The following is an 8,314-nucleotide window of genomic DNA, read 5'->3' as shown; positions in this document are numbered from 1 at the left end:
TCCGTTAGTGGCATTTCATCACTCATTGACAAATTAAAACTTTCATCATCAGCTGGCGTAGACAATATTAACTCTAAATTGTTAAAAAATACTAAGGAAATTATTCAAGTACTTTTCGATGATGTTCTCATTGTCACTCGAAACAGGAATTTTACCAGACGACTGGATGGAGGGAAAGGTCATTCCAGTCCACAAATCAGGTAACAGACAGTCCCCCCTAAATTATTGACCCAACTCTCTAACAAGCGTCCCCTGTGAAATCATGGAACATATCATATAATTACACATCATGAACTTTCTTGACACCAACAATTTTTTTCATTTTTCTCAGCACGGATTTCGTAAATCATTATCCAGTGAATCCCAACTTGCTATATTTATTCATGATATACACTCTTCTCTCGACCATCACTTTCAGACCGATTCAATCTTTCTCGACTTCGCAAAAACCTTTGATAAGGTACCGCACAAACGCCTACTGTTAAAACTTTCCCAGCTGAACCTGCACCCCAACATTCTTGCATGGACCACACAATTTCTTACTAACCGCTCTCAGTTCGTCTCCATTAAAAATACCCGTTCTAGCTCCCTCCCAGTAACATCCGGCGTCCCCCAAGGATTTGTACTCGCACCCCTCTTGTTCCTAATATATATTAATGATCTTCCTGTTCATGTATCTTCCCATATCCGTTTATTTGCCAACGACTGTGTCATCTATCGCACAGTTACTAACATTTCTGATCAAACTACACTCCAACAGGATCTGGATCTCGTGCAACAGTGGTGTGATCTTTAGTTAATGAAGCTTAACCCTACTAAATGCAAACTCGCCTCATTTCAACGCCAGCGTAATCTTTTATCATTCTCATACCTAATCTAAGGTATTTATGACTGCACATAACAAGTGCAGTCATAAATACCTAGGCGTCACCTTAACATCTGACCTTTCCTGGAACACTCACATAAACAACATCATATTATCCGCGAACAGACCCCTCGGTTTCCTAAAGCGTCATTTGCGTCACGCACCACTACACATAAAACTTCTGGCTTACAAATCGCTCATCAGACCTAAACTAGAATATGCAGCGCCCATCTGGAGCCCGCACCTGATATACCTAATAAACGAAATAGAATCTGTACAAAATCGTGCCACTAGGTTCATTCACTCTTCATATTCATACGAAATAAGCATATCATCCCTAAAACATGACATTGTAAATCTTTCTGTGCATCACCGCATCGCCAGCCTCTGTTTGTTTCACAAGTTCTTTCACAGTTCCCTCAATCAAGCACCTTACATTATCCCACCAACGCGCATATCTCACCGCACAACCCATTTTTATTCAATCGCATGCGCACGTGCTCGCACTACTACTTTTGCTGCCTCATTTTTTCTTCGCACAGCAGTGAACTGGAATGGCCTTCCCCGTGACATTGCAGCCATCACGTGTTCATCAACGTTGGCGCAAAACATAAATACATATTGCTTGTCAGAAGATCACTCTCTGTAACCTCCATTTGTTAACCTACCCCTTATGTAATACCCCCTCACCGGGGTCTTTAAGATAATAAAGTGAAGTGAAGTGAAAGTTAGCAATGCTAACCACATGCTTGGCTTGTGCGAGAAATGTCGCACCACTCCTTCCTTTCTTAATGCTAACGTACAATCAAACCAAAACATGTGCACGCATGTGCCTTTAACACATTTTGTAAACATATTTGTCCAATGCCTATGAACAAGCCTTACCAATGCCTTTTGGTCTGTTTGACACTTCAGGGCCTTTGATGCACTGTAAGGGCACAAGAAAACTTGTGGGTCTTAAAAGTGACTTGTTTCAAGACTTTGCAATATGATGGTTAATTGAAAGTGATAAAATACTGAAGTTGATAAATGAGTTAGTTGTGGTGTCTTGTATAATAATATGCATACTCTTAAAAAAAGAAGCAAGCATGCAAATTACTAAATTCATAATGAAAACATAATGACATCAGTGGAAGATTGGTTGTTGTGGTAACTCACCTGCAGTTTGATCGTAATTATGGAATATGAATGTTTAACTATCTTGAGTTTTAATGAACTGGCATTTAGTTTGTGAATAACAGTATGCTAAAGAGCATGTACATATTCTTGTTTGGTTGTACAACAACAGCGTTAGGAAATATTTTTAAAGAATGAGTGGTAAAAAATTTGTGGCACAAGCCAAGAACATTATTAGCATTGCTCATTTTGTAGCCAGCCTGGACATTCGAGAATGATTTTAACAGACATCTGCCCAGCCAAGTATTTAAAATTACCAAGGATGTTTCAAGGGATGACTACATAATAATTGCACCTGCATGCATGAGCTTTTGTCTCTCAAGTTTCATGCATGTGCTTCGTCCTGGCAGAGCATGGTGCAAATACACCCAATGGTTGTCAGCCACTGTTTGGTAGACAAGTTGCGCAGCAAAACGAATTTGAAATAAAATTTAACACAAAATGTTTCATTGCTATTTCCCAGTTGATGTATTATTTCCATTGCAATATAAAAACAAGTACATCAAATACTGGCTGTATCTCCCTTTGCAGCTATGATAAGGACTCCTCGAATTCTTAAACGTAGGAATCGAGTATGTGGCGGAAACATCAAGCCCTTAAAATCTACAGAAGTGTTAAGCAAGGGTAAGTGACAATTGTATAGGTAGCAAAATTACTTTCCTAGAGCGAAGCAGCCAGCTGCACTAGATAAGCTGTCATGTTTAATGCGTATAACCTGCCAGGGATGAAACTTATGATACTTTTACACATTTTCGCTTTATTTCAGTGCACTTAACATTTTAAATTTTATTAAACTAGTAAAAAATGTTTAGTTCTACAAATAATGGTGACTGAATCAAATAGAACAGTATTCAACTTGGTATGTGAAATCGTAGAATATTTTGCACACTCTTCGAATTTGGCAGTTGCAGAATTTCCCTGGGACGCATACTTTTCTATATGGGCTTTACATGTTTTCTAGAGAAGGCTTCTGGGCCATCATCGTGAAATAATTTTTTTAATTAAGCCATCATAGCAAGTGTGGTACTTCATTTGTTTTTTGCAAAGCAGTTGTAGGGTTCACATATCTCTATTTTCAAGAAATATGAAGTGAATGAATGAAAGTATAGTTAGGCAGCTAACTGAATGATATCATGATCCGTATGGACTATGACCACTGGAAGGGTGGAGCGTGTGTTGTTACACGTGAACTTACAGGCTGTTAAGGGTAGATAGACAAATATGGCTGATTGTGTGTAAGTATTAGGGCATGTCAGTTCAGATTAAATACCAGACAAAGATTACAGGCAGCAGTCCTGATAGATGTGAACTGTTGGAAGCAGTTCAAGCTGGAAAAAGAAATGGTGTATTTAATTGTGACACATTTGTTGAAACTTTGAAAACCAGGAAAATTTCTCGAGCAGGCAATGTTAAGTGATGTTTTTGATGACTGTGACATTGCACACTGTCACTCTTCACATGTGTCTGTTTCCTTATATATTTTCTACCAAAGCCACAAACAAAGATAGATGGCAGTTAACTCGCGTCCTGTTCCCCGTCTTATGCAAGTGTCATTCTGCACTTTATTACCTTAGAAGTACTTGCTGCTGGGCAGGTTGGTATAACATTATTAGAGAAAATTCTAGACGATGCGAATGTGTGGTGCAGTGTAAATATTTTCTGTAGGTCAGCTGCGACCGATGCTCTTTTTCTGTGCTTTTTCATTTTTCCAGTGGTGCTTAGACATCTGTAATTTTTCCCCTTAGCCTAATTACCTCCCTGAAGCTATGCATCATCTTGCCCATTAACAAACATTGTTAAACTATTGTATGTGGCATTGTTGATGCAAAATGACCTTAGAGTATATGCTAAAGCTCCTGCAGGATCACCGGCTGAGTGTGACAACCAGTTCACCATTTATAGGACGCGAAGTATTGACATTTTCAATATATCTGTTCGCACAGTGCTTCATTGGAGTCATGCAAGCTTAAAATATGGTGCTCCCACAGAGAAATTTTTCTTCCTGTGCTGTGACCAACGGAAAAACTATGTAGACAATAATGAAAAGAGATCACAACTAGGCTTAGCTGTGTGATATCTGCCTCAATAAAAATGTAATAAATTAATGCAAGTGTGCTTGTATCACCATGGTGTTGCCAGTTTATTACTACATTTGATATGAGTCTCTGCTCGCTCCACCATGGTGTTCCTAAGGGCGTACACAGTCTTACCTCTGAGACAGCATTGCCAGAACTAATTTCACTGTCACAATCTTGAACAGGTGTGCAACAAGCATTCGCCAGTGCAGAGAACACAAGAGAAGTGGTCACTGCTTGCATGTTCAAGGTCGTATACACGCACACCGGACTATGATTTTGCAGTGTCTTACATTTTGAGTGGAGTATACATCGTGATGGCGGGAGCCATCTCTGTGGTCACCAGCTAGGCTGTCACAATGTGCATATTGTTGCTTCAGACAACTGTTTAGGACAAAAAAAGGGCACCGTAGAAAAAAATATTTTTAGGCTAATGTAAGGGCTTGTGGTGAGGAGACTCTCAAAAGGTATATGGTGTGTCATCTTGCAAAGAGAAGCAACATTTATACCTAATTTATGTTAGTAGGAGTCTGCTAAACATTGGCCATACAAGCTTGTGGCTAGAGAAGGATGATGTCCAGAAGATGCCCTCCTGAAATGTTAACCTGCACCGTCCTCCCTTGCCCTTCTTGGTGCACTGGAATTTTTGCCCTATAGGTACTAATTCCTTCAGTGGGTACTCTTGAAGGGCTTCTGAATAAGCTCACTCTTACCACCTGCTTTACCCAAGGGCAAATCCTACTGTTGGAACTTGTTTGCTTGACAGAAATTTTTAACAGAAAAAGAAGCTTCACTCGTTACACAAATAAAGCTATAGCATTGCAAGATTACTATGATGTTATGTACACAGACCTCCCACATACAACTAACTAAAATCTCACCACTTACCTCTATGGTGAGCCTGATTATGCCTTAAGACAGCATGTAAGTTTCTTGATCCTATACTTTTTAATCAGTACATGAACCTTGAAAAAACAAGATCATCACGAGCAGTCCGTAAAACCAGTGCTTATGAACTGCAATGATGCCATCGAAAGCATCAGCGAAAGTAAATTCACCCTGCTGGAAAGCAAATTCTGCATGAAGCCTGTAAATGTACTGTTAACAAAGTCTTCTCGACAACTTCATTATGTCTATTTCTGCAATTTGCATAATCCTGTTTCGTACATACCTTGCTGTTCACCCTATAATTATTGACCTCTGAGTGTTACTCAAGTGACCATGCTCATTTAACATACCTGCAAGCCTCAGTGCTAACCTAATGAAATTGGAGACTTTAATAAAGTAATGCTCTCTAATGCTCACCCCTTCAAAAAAAGTTTTTAGCATCCCCTGAAAACCTATTCTTTAAAAATTTGATCATCAGAGATGCGATGTATCTCCACACCTAATGACTGACATTTGTCCAATTACAGCCACATTATAACAACAATGAGCCTTTGTAAGATGCGTGAACACGTGCCATCATCTCAGGTCAACATGTTTCCTGAAACCAGCTTGCTCTTAGTTATGCGACGGAATGGTTTTCATAAATCATTTTCTTGCTAAGCTCAACTTGCCCCATGACAAACTGTGTGTTTAATTTCAGACCATTCTTGGGGAGCTATTTTTCTTAATAACTAAAGAAAGCCCGATAAAGTGAAGCATGAGCTTTTAAAAGGAAATTTGCAAAACATGCACAATCGTCTCCAATACCTAGCCTGAGTATATATTTCACTAATAATGATCATTTTCATTTTAGAGCACATATCTGATGGCACAAAATCTGGAGTACCAAGGAGTCTGTCACAGGTATCTTTCACTTCTTTATTAGGGGTCATGCAACAATTTTAAATTATTCATGCGATATACTAGAAGTTTACTGCAGTGTGAATCACTTGCCACAATTAAAAAAAATAATTATGGGGGGAACATATGGACTCTTTACAAAGGTTGAAGTTGGTGCTGATGCCGTCTGTCGCATGACCAGTAATGATACAAAGCACGGCGCATCGCATTAGGCCTAATAGCACTGCTACGCTTCCATTTCACACACACACACGCGCGCATAATGTATGCTTTACTGCAATACACTGCAAGCACTTCACCCCATGACACTGGTGTATTGCGGCAATGTTAACTTTTAAAAAGACCTTTACGGGTTAGCAATTGAAGCTCGACAATGCTCCCAGCAATGAAATTTCTATTTTATTACATTTTTTTCATTGTTATACACTTGCCTAAACTAGTGTTACCAGCCGTCCTGAATTTCGCTGGACTGTCCAAGACTTTGCCCGCACTGTCCCAGTCGGGACAAATGTCCCCGATTTTTTCCGGACTGTTCAGTAAATGAAAAAAAAAAATAAACGTTTTGCGTTATAAAAGGCATGCCAAGTAACGAGCGTCCGTCTGATCACATAGACAAAGAAATGTTGCTGTGGTTAGCTGCAAGGAACTTTAAACACTTCAGCTGAGCTTTAGCGTCAACTTTTACTAGAGCATTCTAGAGCGAGAGGAAGTGTCACGAAGAGCACATAGCAAAATTTAGTGCCACATCAAGAGACCGACGCAATGAAGAGAAGAAATAACGGATTTGTTTGGAAGGCACCGCAACAAAGAAAACTAATTTCCTCACCCACACACAACTACCTTCACTGTTGGTTACCCCAATCTACACACACTGCTAAGCAAACAAATTGCCATCATCTGCGACTGCTTAATAAAGCCACTCGGACAAAAACGTTCTCTAATTCCAACTTGTGCAATCCGTATCTATCTCGCGCACTTACGCAAGAACAAGCTTCAATGAAAGCGTTGGCACAGTATATACTTCCTCCCAAGTGACACCAGCTGTTTGATCGGTCCTCAAGCAACACGCATGCACTTACCATACATCCGCGTAGTACATGCATCAGACCAATATTCACAAATCACGACTAGAATACGATGAACCCGCCACAGACTGTGTGTCACAAGCTAGTGAGGAACTCTACCTGAACCACGGAATAAAGAACGCCCATAGAGAAATAAAGTCTTCTTCTTTCTCTATGGAACGCCCAAATCGCCTTAAAAATGTTTTTTAACACACCGATTTTAACGCCATCTATTCATACACTTTAAGCCAAGTCAAGCCGGTTTTAAGCGGCTATTGGGTGAACCGAACCGTTTTGCCTCGAAAAGGTTCGTGCCACCGGGGAAACCGAAACACTTCCTTTTTTTTTTTTTTGGCAGTGTTTCGGTTCAGCAGTAATTCGTTTCACCTGGTGGCACGAACGTTTTGAAACCCAAAATGCTTCGTTCACCCAATAGCCCACGGAGGAAGAAAAGGTACCTTTCCTTCCTCCGCGCACCGCGCACTAGTCTCTTAGAAGCGGCTTGACTTGGCTTAAAGTGTATGAATTTTGCGCGCTTGATCGTTGTGTCAGCTGAGCTTGTGCGACGGCAGTGTACCGAGCGTTTCAAGAGGTAAACCATTGAAAAACGCTCTATTCACCCATAGTGTTATAGAAAGTGATTCGAGTGCAAGTCACTGCCGCTTTTGGTAGTTTGTGCAAGTCGCAGTGTTTACACGCTGATGGGCGAATGGAACATCACCGCGGTGCTCAGTAGATAACACCAAATATCTCAAAGTGTTTACCGCCAAATCTATGAGCAATGATAAAGAGCTGTACGAGCGTGAATTAAAGGCCATGTGTGCTATGTGATTTGTGAATACCTGTTTCATGCATAACTGTAATATTGCGGCGTACGTACTACGTGGACGTGTGCTTCTTGTGTTGCTGAGGGTCGATCAGTATCAGTTGGACAGTCATTTGGGTGAATTACTTGGACTGAAGCTTCGTCTTGCGTAAGTGTGCGAATTATAGATACGGTATGCGCAAGGGTGAAGCGACGTGATATGATCAGGCGTCCAGCCGACGCCATCGTCCGAGCAACAATTGTGTTGTCTAGCTTAAATCGGCGGCCCCCAAACGTATTTTCTAAAATTGCTCAACATTGCCGCATAGCAGTAATGTTATGCGGTGAAGTGCACGCATTGTATTAAGGTAAAACATGCATTTGCATGCGTGTAAAATGTAAATGTAGCACTGTCATTAGTCCTCGTGTGTGTTCCTTAATTACACACGCACTGTCTCTTGTCTCGTTAATAGCGATACGGTGGACAGAATCGCCATGGCTTCGGCCTTTGTAACGAGTCCATATCCAGTTACCCTGGAAA

The sequence above is a fragment of the Rhipicephalus microplus genome, chromosome X (assembly GCF_043290135.1).
Source record: "Rhipicephalus microplus isolate Deutch F79 chromosome X, USDA_Rmic, whole genome shotgun sequence".
Classification (NCBI taxonomy): Eukaryota; Metazoa; Arthropoda; class Arachnida; order Ixodida; family Ixodidae; genus Rhipicephalus; species Rhipicephalus microplus.
The sequence above is the reverse complement of the archived record's forward strand: the minus strand, read 5'-3'. Positions refer to the sequence as shown.